This window comes from Peromyscus eremicus, chromosome 8b (assembly GCF_949786415.1).
Source record: "Peromyscus eremicus chromosome 8b, PerEre_H2_v1, whole genome shotgun sequence".
In the NCBI taxonomy this organism is placed as follows: Eukaryota; Metazoa; Chordata; class Mammalia; order Rodentia; family Cricetidae; genus Peromyscus; species Peromyscus eremicus.
Window position 1 is genome coordinate 38,970,956 of NC_081424.1, and position 12,431 is coordinate 38,983,386.

Sequence of the window (12,431 nt, forward strand, 5' to 3'; positions counted from 1 at the left end):
GAATGGGGGAGAAAATTAAATTCTCAGCTAACACACTATTGTGTTGGGACTCTCTTACAGCGATGACCCTGAGAAATTCTCCATGGTTACAAAAAAAAAATGAATTCAAACTTTGATGCACCAGAGAATCATCTAGAGCTCATTATAAAATGTAGATTCTTATTCAACATGAGAGATAGATGAAGTGTATGTACCAACATATTAAATTATGATGCCATGGTGCCAGTGGTGTGGCCAAACATCAGTCTAGATGCTGCTGTGAGGATATTTTACAGCACTTAAAATATACAATGAGTTGACTTCAAGTAAAATATTTATGATCAATATTGCAGATGGGCATCATATAATCATTTGAATGTCTTAAGCACAAAAAATCCAAGGCTTTCCAGAGAATAAATTCTGTTTCAATGCTGAAACTTGAGAATTCTGCTAGGTTTCCAGCTCACTTACCTTTCCTATGAATGAGAAGTTTGCCAGCCAATTTCCTTAAATGAATCTTTTCCCACTTATATGTGTACATACTTGCATACACACATATCACAGTTACATTTCTGGGTGTTCTGTTTCTTTGGAAACTATGAGAAAGTAAGGGAGGACTTGAGTAAGCCTTGAGGTTTTGTGTTTCTAATCTAAGCAGTTCTTGGTACTGCTGACCCAAGTACTATACTCGGTATCTGAAGATCTCAGGGCCCAACTTTTAGGAAATATGTTTTCCAGTCTAAACGTTGACATAAAGTTGCTGTGAAACCTTAAGAATGGCATTTAATATATAGATCTCACTTTCTCATCCATGATGTATTAATGTTATCTGTGATCATCCCAGCTCCTACTCTTACAGCTATAACTCTGTGATATTCTTCTTCCTGGCCCAATGGCCTCGAGTGGGAAATGTAGGGGAAGGCTAGTTGCAGAGCAGACCCTTGGAGTTTGCAAAATTGTGTTGCTACCATGCATGGTGTCTAGTCATGGCAGAAGGCATTTTCTATCTTATTTTATTTTTTCTTTAGCTTAATTTTGTAAGTTGTGTGGGTGGCCATTGATGCATTGTTTGCTGAAATTTGATAATCTAGCACAAATAATTAATCTTGATCTTTTAGATGTTGTAGTGGTTTCAATAAGAAATGTCCCCCATAGGCCTAGGTATTTGAACACTTGGACCCCGGTTGGTGGTGCTGTTTGAGGTTATAGAAACCTCAGGATTTAGAGCCTTGCTGGATGAATGACATCACGGGGCGTGTGTGTAGGGAAGGTTTTGAGTAGTTATAGCCTTGCCCATTTGCAGTTTGCTCTGTCTATTTTGTGCTTGTGGATTAATATGTTCTCTCTCAGCTTTGTTGGGACATGCTTCCCATATCATTAGGAACTCTTTGTCTCTGTCCGCAACCATAACCCAAAATAAATCCTTTCTTCCATAAGTGGTAGTTTATCATAGCAACAGACAAATAGTGGAAACAGGTGCGGATGAAAAATCTCCTAAGAACTTGAACTTCTATTTTCCCATTTCCTTGTAAAGGATAAAACAGATCAAGTGACGTGAAACAACTTCATGTCTCCACCTTTCTAACCACACACATGTATTATAATGATTGTAAAATAATTAACATAATAGTGAATATATGTTAATGAGTTCACTTATTTACTTCCAAAACCTGGGTATTATGGATTATGAATTTGGAAAATTTGAGTAGTACTTTGCTCATTTCATTCATTCCTTAAGAACAACTACAAAAACCTTTGAAATTATAATGTGTTAAGGTTGTGCATTTATTTAAATGCCCTTGTGTCCTATAAACAAAAGTCTCCTGTCCAATATAGTCATTCATTTTGCCAGGGTAACCAGCTCTTATCTTCTATTTTTGCTTTCTAAAATTAAAACATAATTGAAAAGGGGGTTTAACTAGGAACACAGGTGAAGGATTTTTTTTCAAGGACACGGACAATTAATGGATGGTATACCATTGAAGAAAATGAAAATGTCAAGCTCTTCCTCAGCAATGACTAGCTGTCTATAAATCCCCAGCATTGGGTGAGGACTCATGAAACACTGCCCTCTCCATGATGATACTGTCGGTCCCAATCTTGTGCAGGTCTATACAAATATTTCCAGTCTCTGTGCACACTCACAGATGCTGAGGCCATGCCATGCTTAGAAGTTAGCATTCCATGACCCTACACCCCTTCTTTCAATTTTACAACCTTCCTACCTCCTTTTCTGTGGTGTACTCTAAGCTGTAGCTAGGGTGATATGGATACCCCATTTTAGGTTTATCCTCACCTATTCCCAGAACATTGGGCATTTGTGAGCCTCTGCAGTAACTACCACCCATTGCAAAGAGGGACTTCTCTGACCAAAGCCTACATCAGCACTGATCTATGAGCGGAAACGTAAATACGAAACTTATTGGGGGTTACTTCCTCCCCTAAAAGTGACATGAAAGCAGAAAGGGACATGTTGGGAAGAGAAAGGTGTTCACTGAGAGTGGAAGTGGGACAGGAGAGGATACGAGAGTTGAAGATGATCCAAACAAACTGTGTACATATAAAAAATGTCATCATGAAACCAAAATTATACATAATTGATATATGTTAGTAATAGAATATTTTTTTTCAAAAAAATTGAGGACTTTCTTCTACAACTGAAGATGGAGCTGTAGTCATTTTTTAAAAATTATTTTTATTTAGGTTTAAGTGTGTGTTTCTATGGGTGTGTTCCCATAGAAGCCAGTTCCCTGAATCTGGAGTTGCAGACAGTTGTGAGCTGCCAGACATACATGCTGGGAACTGAACTCAGTTCCTCGGGAAGAATAATTAATGCTCTAATCTACTGAGCCATTTCTCTGCCCTCTAACATTTTATAATGTGAAAATGTTTCCCTCTGTAGTACAGAACATTTACTCTTCAAGTAGATCCGTTTAAATGTACAATGAGACCAAGCAGCTGCACATATGATCTTGATTTAGGGATCATGATTCTGTAACTCTCCCACTAGGCTACTGCTCCATTTTAATATGGTATAATTATGGGTTTACTCTCATGCAAAATGTTAATATATTATTTACTGATGGTGCTTTGGCTAGGCTTATATGAGACAAGCAGGGAAAGTGTGACCCTCTGGGTACACACATCTACTCATTTGAAATATATTGGAAGTAAATAGATTCCTTGTCTTTACCTGAAACCCTGAAGAAGCTGTTATTCACACCAGTGGGACTGAATGTACACATGCGTATATTTGCTCTGTGTATGGTATGTATATATTTGTGACTCTGAGTTTGTACATATTGGAACTTGAGGCTGGGTAGTAGAAAGGGAGAAGACAATTTTTACTTCAAGGATTATGAATTTGAGTGAAACCTGACCTTTGAATCATGGCTTTATTTTCTCAGTGTCAAACACTTTTTTGTCTCCTATATTGCCTCAAGAAAATTGCCTTAAAGGGATTCTTGTAGTAGACACTACTTTCTTTCATGTCTAAAGAGTAGGATTACATGGGGAGGGAGAAAAAACAGGAGAAATAGAGGACATGGAACCAGAAATAAGAACCCATGGACACTTTTAGTGGGAGGAATGTTCTTCCTCACACGTGGGAGGTAAGGGCAGAAGGAATAAAAAAAAAGGGGGGGGGGAATTAGGTATATTCTGCTGTGTAAAACTCTGCACTTATCTTAATTGTGTCCATTTATTTTAATTTGTCCATAAGGAGAAATAAGAGAGAAAGGTTGAAAGCCATAAAGTCAGCTTTTACTCTTAACCCACCCATATCAATAAAGGTGTGTCTACTTTAGAGAGGGCATATCTCCTTTCCTGAATGACCAATCATTGTCTAGAAGTCCTGATAACTCTCTGTTCTCTGAAACACAAGTAGCATCTTTCATCATGTTACAGAAAGCACATCAGCAGTCTGATTTGTGGTTGTTTGGCTTCTAAGATTATTTTGAAAATAAGTTTTACAAAGTCAAGAGCTGAATGGTCATCAAGGAACACACACACACACACACACACACACACACACACACACACACACCCCACATTTGTACTTGTTTAGTTTCTCCTGGCTTAATTTTTATTTCCCGTGGAATGGCAACTGGCACCAGACTCAGAACGCTTGGGCTTGACTGAGGGCTGTAGGTTCTTGCAAATGCATCATAGTTAGCTGAGTTGTTTTAGAGTGGTCAGAGTTTTGTTAATTGATTTGCATAAGGAATTAGCTTTATTTGATGACAGACTTTGTATTCATCTGCTTGTGCCTGCTTCATCCCTATCATAGTCTTTCCACTGGAAATGTGGGATCAGCTGCATCTCTTTGGCCCTCTATCGAACCCTGACAACATAATGGGCTTATTCTGTAGTTAATTCACAATGTCTGGTTTGTCTCCAGCAGTTTACCAGATGGATCTCTAGGCATTCTCCTCTCAAATTCTTTATTAAATATTTATAAGGCCAGATTGCAAATGGACCTAGCTTTGCCCCTGGAGGTATGTAGAGGGATCTCTGGACAAAAGAGGATCAAGTTGGCCAGTTCAGGAAAGAGAGACAAACATTTTCTACAAGAATTTGCAGAAACGCACTGAATCACTGCCTTACTCATGGTAGTGAGATCATGAGCGTACTGGCAGCATTCCTCATAATAAACAGGATGTTACCTTGTAAAGAGGAAGCTGTTAAGATGAGAAGATAAAGATGTCTGATATCATCGTAAATAAATCTGAATATTTGGAGGCCAGTTTCTCACTCCACGAGAAATGAGCATTGGTGACTTGCTTAAGTAGTAGTTCATCACTGTCTATAAAGACTTGGCAAAAGAAAATGAGTTCTGTTGTGGGATAATCCTTTTGTACTCTGTCTCTGTGTAAGGTGCCTTCTGATTGGTTAATAAAGAGCTGAATGGCCAATAGCTAGGCAGGAGAGAATAGGCGGAACTTCTAGCGAAAGAAAGGAACTTGGTAGAGGAACGTGAGGTGCATGGGAGATGCCAGTGAGACACCGAGGAAGTGGCATGTACAGAAGGGAGGAGAGGTTAAAAAGTCACATGGCAGAATATAGATTAATAGAAATAAGTTAATTTGAGTTATAAGAGCTAGTTGGGAACAAGCCTAAGCTAAAGACCAAGTTTCATCACTAATAAGAAATCTCTCTGTCATTGTTTGGAAGCTGGTCGTCCCAACAGAAGGTCCAGTTAGAAAGACCAACCACAGAGTTTTTGAAAGCAAGTGGATTTGGCAATCAAGTAGTCAAAATACCATATCGCTGGCCATGTAGAGGAAGGTATTCAAATCAAAATGCCCAAGTTATTCAACTTCCTACTAAGTTGAAGTGTGAAGAGCCTGAAAAGATGCTGAGAAGATTTACTCTTACAGAGAAAAGTCCTGATATCCTCAGAAGTGGGCAAGCACTTCAGAGGCGTTGAGTTAAAAGCAATAGTGATGCTCTTTAGCTTGTAATTGTGGATGAGTTATTTGCATTCCATGATCAGGTGTAATGCTTCCGCAATAGATGGGACCACAGTGCACACTATATTTGCATTGTATAGCCTTAGCTTTTAGTTCATTTTTTTGTCTTTGGACAATTCCCTTTGAAATTGTCCCAAAGACTTGAAGGTTCATCCAGGAAAATGTTATTGTGCCAGATTATAACCACATTCTTAGTGTTAGTGCCACAAGATAAATTGTAAACCCTAGCCTTTAAAGGCATTTATTTCAGTGGTTCCAGGAAATCTTTCAAGAATTCTTATTTAACATTTTAAATGATTGTACTAATTTGGCAGTGTATGAAAATACGGAGTGTCCCTTTCATTTGGGTAATTCCTTGAATTAAGCCAAGTTATAACACCAAATGCACTCTGGAAAATAGTGTTTATTCTTGCAAATGCAGAACTTGATGCTTCCACTTGAGCCAAGAAAATTCCAAGCTTTTCTTCCATGCCATGAGGATCTTCTGTTTCTAATTCTATTGAAATAACTGTTTGTTACCAGTATTCTGAGGGTACTATATTAAGAAATGTAGAAAGATTAGGAAAGGAATGGATGCTTAACCTGACCTTGAATTTGAGAGAGTTCAAGATCTGATAATGTCAGATGAGAGGGAAATTATAAAAGAACAACTCAAGAGCAGTTCTTTAGAGAACTGAGTGTGGTGTGGCCAAGGGCACATATGTAGGACAGGACTGACTGTGACAAGAGAGGGTTTCTAGTCCCTTTTTTTTTTTCTTTTTTCTTTTTTCTTTTTTTGGTTTTTCGAGACAAGGTTTCTTTGTGTAGCTTTGCACCTTTCCTGGAACTCGCTTTGGAGACCAGACTGGCCTCGAACTCACAGAGATCCGCCTTCCTCTGCCTCCCGAGTGCTGGGATTAAAGGCATGCGCCACCACCACCCGGCGTCCCTGTTTTCTTAAGGGCGAGCACTTTTTCCTCTTCTTTCAGGCATCTTTCAAAACAACCACTGGGAACTTTTCTTATAGATGCTATTCCTTTTTATACCCAAATAGTAAGGCCAGGGGGAAAAACCTACAGCTGTAGAGGCTCGAACAGAATAAGAGCAGGATATACTGATGTTCGCAAGTGGGCCAAGTTTTGTGATTAGTAGAAAGTAGAAACAACTAGTTGTTGCTGTAAATGATGTATAAAGCAAAATCCCTGTAAATATTCTTCTCTTGGGATATGGTAATTATAACTTAACACTAGTGTATTGTGGGTGACAACAGAAGTTAACTTTGGCTCCTTCTGCAGGAATGATTTAGGCACCTGCATGTACAGGATGAAAAGCCTCACTCATGTTCACATCCAGAAAGTGCTATGCTTTGCAGAAAGGTCTGGGTGCAGAACCAGCTGTGTAGCACCATACCTTTGTTGACAACACATATTCCAGAAGGTAAAAACTAAGGTTCTTCCAAGTATATGTGCAGACTGTCAGGGCTTCTTCACTTTAGGGGCTGTAAATGGAGGTAAGTGATATCTATATTGGGTATGTGCTATCCATTGCTTAAGGTGCACATCTGCCCAACAGTATGTATGAATGTGGCCTGACACTTTTGTAGAGGACAACATCATGCTGCAGTGTCAAAGTTGGACAAGACTAGCTGCACTGTGTAATGCTGACACTACTTGCTCCTCTTGCATGAACTCTGAGAATCCCTAGTTATATTTATTGACCAGAATAAGTGGCTATGTGGATAACTTAGTCACAATGGTTTTGTGGCTTGCTGAGGCTCAGCCTTATTTAGAGTCATTCTACTAATCTGTCAAAAGACATCATACAGTGACTGAAGCTGTATTTCATGGCATTTTCTATAATGTTATATAAATTCTCGGAGGTGGAAGAAGCAGAGATTTTCCCATCTGCCCACATTTGAGATGTGTGGGAGCTAATGAAAGGACATACATATCTATTAGAGGATTCAGAAAGAGGCAATAGAAAACGTGGTCATATTATAGAATGTGTCCTGGGATTACACTGGCTTTTTTTAATTTGTCTTTTTATAAACATCGCCTCATCACAGAGCAAATTTTTGAAGCAGAGACGATGTTTTTGTGTTACATTTGAGGAAAACCACTGTGGGAACTCAACTTTATTGTCCAAAAAATCAAAGCAATGAAATTCAGAAAGTGTTTTCTTTTCTTGCATTGTTAAAATTTATAACTTCCAAAAAACCACATTTTTTTATTTTTCTTCTTTCAGAGTTCACCAAGTAAGACAGACTGTGCTAGACCATTACCATTCTCATCAGTTTAGATTTATCCGATGTATACACCCAAGTGAACATCTGGACAGTTAGAAAATACATTTCATTTGAAGGTCCTTGTAGCATGTTTCCCTCCATCCACCGGCCCATATATAGAACACCCCTTTGGAAAGCAACCTAAGTAGGAGGATGACATGCAGCTCAAGAGAAATATTTTTAAAGTAAAAATTACTAGAAACAGGATTATTGAGAAATTTTATTACGTACAATAAATGTATAAGTAGGATCATAAAGCACCCTAAGGATATAAAATGTGCTGACTATTTGGGCTTTATCTTGCATCCAGGAAGACAGTGAACTTGAACCCATTTGTGACTTCCAAGGCAACTAGCTGTAACCACATTGTCTAGTGCCTCTCAGGCCCCAGAGGATATTTTTTCAGCCTGGATAAGTATTTCATAGAGACGTTCGAGCCAGGTGCTTTATGTAGTAGGCTTGGTGATTCAGTGTGCGGCATTTAACAATGTGAGTCAGAATTAAATGGATGTCTCACTGTTATAGTTGGGGAGCTAATGGAAGGGCCACCTCTCAGATGAGTCATTGAACACCGATCCTGCTCCGGGCCACTTGCTAAAGCTTGTGCAATCATTTTCCCAAGCAGCTAAGATGATAACCTTGATGTTCTGCCCTTTCTAAGTTCAGATGATCAAGCCGCTCATCTCCGTGTCCCCCAAAATAGATCTGAGCTAAAACCACCCTTTGTCATCATTCATTATCCCTTCCTGCTTTCGTGCTCTGCCTCTATTCAGTGCTTGTAAAAAAAAAATGCAATTACAGTATTTTAACTCTTAACGCACTCTGTCATAAGTAAACTGCCCTTGTGTTTATAACCCCACTTTGCTCCAAAAATATTTGAGGAAGCTTATAAAGGACACATCCATGGTACAACTATCCAAGCAAGGACAAATGAATGTGATTATAAGCTACGTTAGGTTAAGAATGAATTTATAGGCTAAAGATAGCTTCCGAAACTGAGCCTCTTTGAACTTCCTAATGTATCCCTTTGCTTGCTTTTTAAAGGTCAGTGTGTGGGTTAGCATTTTCCATGCTGGAATATAAACTAATGAAGGTGGTTAGTGCTATTATTGAATATAGTTTATCAACCAGATTAAAAGTTTGTTATTATTACTACTATTATCATCGTTACTAATATTTGGCAGTTAATCAGAGTGGAAAGCGAGAGCGGGTAAGCAGTAAGCCGTCAAAGAACAGAGAAACAACCATTTGTCTTTGTTCTCAACTAGGTCACCGGTCAGCAGGATGAAATGAGTCATACACTCGAATGGTCTCTTCCCATCAAAATGTAAGAGAACTAACATTAATAGAATCTTAGTGGTGTTCTGGCTGTGAGAAAATAGAGCTCTTGGTACATCTATGGCCTGGTATTTTTCTGAGGAGTTGTTAAAGAGAGGCAAGAAGTAAGTTTTTAGCAGGCTACTCTGTGGCCATCCCAAGACAGCAATCTCAGAGGTAGCCTCAATGTGGAAAGGGTGCTAGAATTGGAGTCTTCTTAACTTCTTAACAGGTGTATTTCCATACAATCTTACAATTAAAAAAAAAGTATAGTACTTGGGATGTAGGCCAGTTGGTAGGGTTCTTGCCTGGAATGCACAAAGCCTGAGTTCCTAAAACAGGGCATGGTGGTATGTGCCTTTAATCTCAGCACTTTGGAGGTGGAAATGGGAGTTCAAGGTCACTGTCGGCTATGTAGTGAGTTTGAAGCAAGCTGGTTATATGAAACCCTATATCAAAGAAAGAAGAAAGACAGACAGACAGAAAAGAAAAGTCATGAAAGGAAGGAAGCACTGAATAAATTCAGAAACAGAGAAGGAAAAAGGAGTAAGAATAATTTGCTAACTTTATAGCCTCTTAAATATGATATTGGGAATTGAATGTAGGGCCTTAATCTCAGGCCTTTTAAATTGATTATGTTATTTGAGCTTCATACCTGTATATAATGTATTCTGTTACTCTTTTCCCCACACCTCTTATCTTCTTTCCGTCTCTATCACACACAGACAGACAGACAGACAGACACACACGCACACACACACGCACATACAGCCCCCATCTCTGTCAGTCATGTTCCTAGAGCTATGACTTTGGTTATATTCTGTGAGCCATTTAGTTTAACCATACAGTCTGTAGCTTGGAACTACCCATTGGAGCTTAGTAAGGTCATCAGTGCATATACAACCAGAGACAGCAAGTCCCCTTTTCCCTAACTCTTTCAGTTGCAAACTGTTCAGCGGTGAGGCGTGGGGTCCCCCTTAGCCCCTCTTGTGTCCATGTTTGATTGTTGATAGGCCCACTCTTATACTGACACAGCGCATCCATCAGCAGCTGCTGTGAGCTTGTGATTGCAATGGCTATGTCTGGCCAATGAGATGGCGTTTCATTTTGGAGCTCTTAAATTCTTTCCCATCACTCTTGTGCAGGGTTCCCTGGACCTTACAAAGCACGGTGTAAATGTCTTGTTAAGGACTGATCACCTAGCCATCACTTACTCTCAACACCTTGGGCAGCTGAGTCTCTTCATTTACCGCTGTTCACTGGAAAAAGAGGCTTCTCCAATTGAGGCAAGGAGTAGCATTTGTCTGTGGGTATAAAGGTTAATGTTTAGAAGGCAGCTTGGTGGGATGTTAATTGAGTGAAACAGGGTTGTTCAGTTCCCTGATAGGGTCTATGACCACCACAGGTATTTGACCAGGTTTACAGTACTAGGCTGATGCCCTCCTATGTAGGGGGTCTCAAATCAAGTTGGAGAACAATTGCTTATCCCCATAACAGCAGTGATGCTATTGCACAAGTGGGTATTCCTGTCTGGCAGGATGGTCTTGTAGATCATGAGATTCACACTTATCTCAGGCTACTGATGCCCTTTTCCTCCTATCAGCCTGCAGAGAACCTTCTGGAGCTATGGAAGCCAGCTATCAGAGAGGAAGCTTCAAACTCAGTTCCAGCTCCATTTTTTTTTAAATAAATATTTTTATTTTATAATTAATTTAATTTTACATATCAGCCACAGATTCCCCTGTTCTCCCTCCTCCCACGCCCAGCCTTCGCCCCTCCCCCAAACCATTTCCCATTCCCACCTCCTCCAAGGCAAGGTCTCCCCTGGGGATTCAGCTCAGCCTGATAGATTCAATTGAGGCAGGTCCAGTCCCCTCCTCCCTGCACCAGGGCTGAGCAAAGTGTCTCATCATAGGCCCCAGGCTCCAAAAAGCCAGCTCATGCACCAAGGTGGTTTCTTCAGCAGTAAAGTCTTATATGTATGTCACTGGGGCAGATTTTAGGATTTATGTGCGTATCCCACTTCCTGTTTGCCCTCTGTCTGTTTCCTGTGTGTATGTAAATTGTGATTACTCATCTTTTTGCTCTTACCATGTTGGCATGCCTTCCCTGCCATGAGAAACTCAGTCTCTCTGGAACTATAAGCCAAAACAAGGTCCCCCCAACCCCCGCTTCAGTTGCTTGGGTTATGGTATTTTATCATAGCAACAGAAACATGACTAATACACGTGGTATCCCACCCCTGGGTTTGGGGTTCATGTTTAGTAACTTATGTCTTCTGGGAGCAGTTTTTTTTCCAGCCTTACAGTATCTTACATTTTTTTTTTTGTAAATTTAATTTTATATTTTACTTTAGTTACAGGATAGTAGGTTTCTATTCAGGACTCTCAATGTTCCTTCATTGTGGTTAACCCTCCCCCTCCCCCTACATCTCCCATGTCCCCTGACTTCCTCTCTGCTTAAACCAGTGGTTCTCAACCTTCCTAGTGCTACAACCCCTTAATACAGTTCCTTGTGTTGTGGTGACCCCCAACCGTAAAATTATTTCATTGCTACTTTAGAACTGTAAGTTTGCTACTGTTATGAATTGTAATGGAAACATCTGATGTGCAGGATATCTGACATATGACCCCTGTGAAAGAGTCATTTGACCCCCAAAGGGGCTGTAACCCACAGGTTGAGGACCACCAGCTCAGACCTTTCTACCCCTAGTATTCCCCTTCCCACATTCATAATATGTACATTTTACCATCCCCCATCCCTTAAAGAACCCCTCATCCAAAGGCCCCTTTCTAGGCTAGTGGTATCTACAGGAACTCTAAGCCGAATGTAGACAGTTAGAAACTCAAAGTTAGGATTCACATCTGAAGGTGGACCTGCAGTGTTTGTATTTCTGTGCTTGTGTTATTTCAATCAATATATTTCCCCAGCTTCTTTCGTCCATCTATCAGTAAATTTCATTTTTCTTTACAGCTGAGTAAATTCCTGTTGTATATATGTACCACATTTTCATTCCTTCTTCAGTAAATAGACAACTAAATTGATTCCATTGTCTATCTGTTGTGGGTGAAGTAACGATAAACATAGATGAGCAAGAATTTCTGGAGAAGGATATAAAGTACCCTGAATATACACCAAGGAGTGGAATAGGTGGGCCATATGAGAGCTATATTTCTAGTTTTTTTTTTCTTTTTTAGAAATAGCCACATTGGTTTCCATACTGGCTGAACAAGTTTGCATTCCCATAAACAGTGGATAAGAATTCTTCTTTTCTCCCTTTCTCTCCAGAAACGTTCTCACCCTGGACTGGACTCCATATGCTAGAATACTGACAGGCCAGGCAAGATGTGTCCAATGGTGCTGTACTAGAATAAACATTATTGAGGTAAACAGCACTTTCT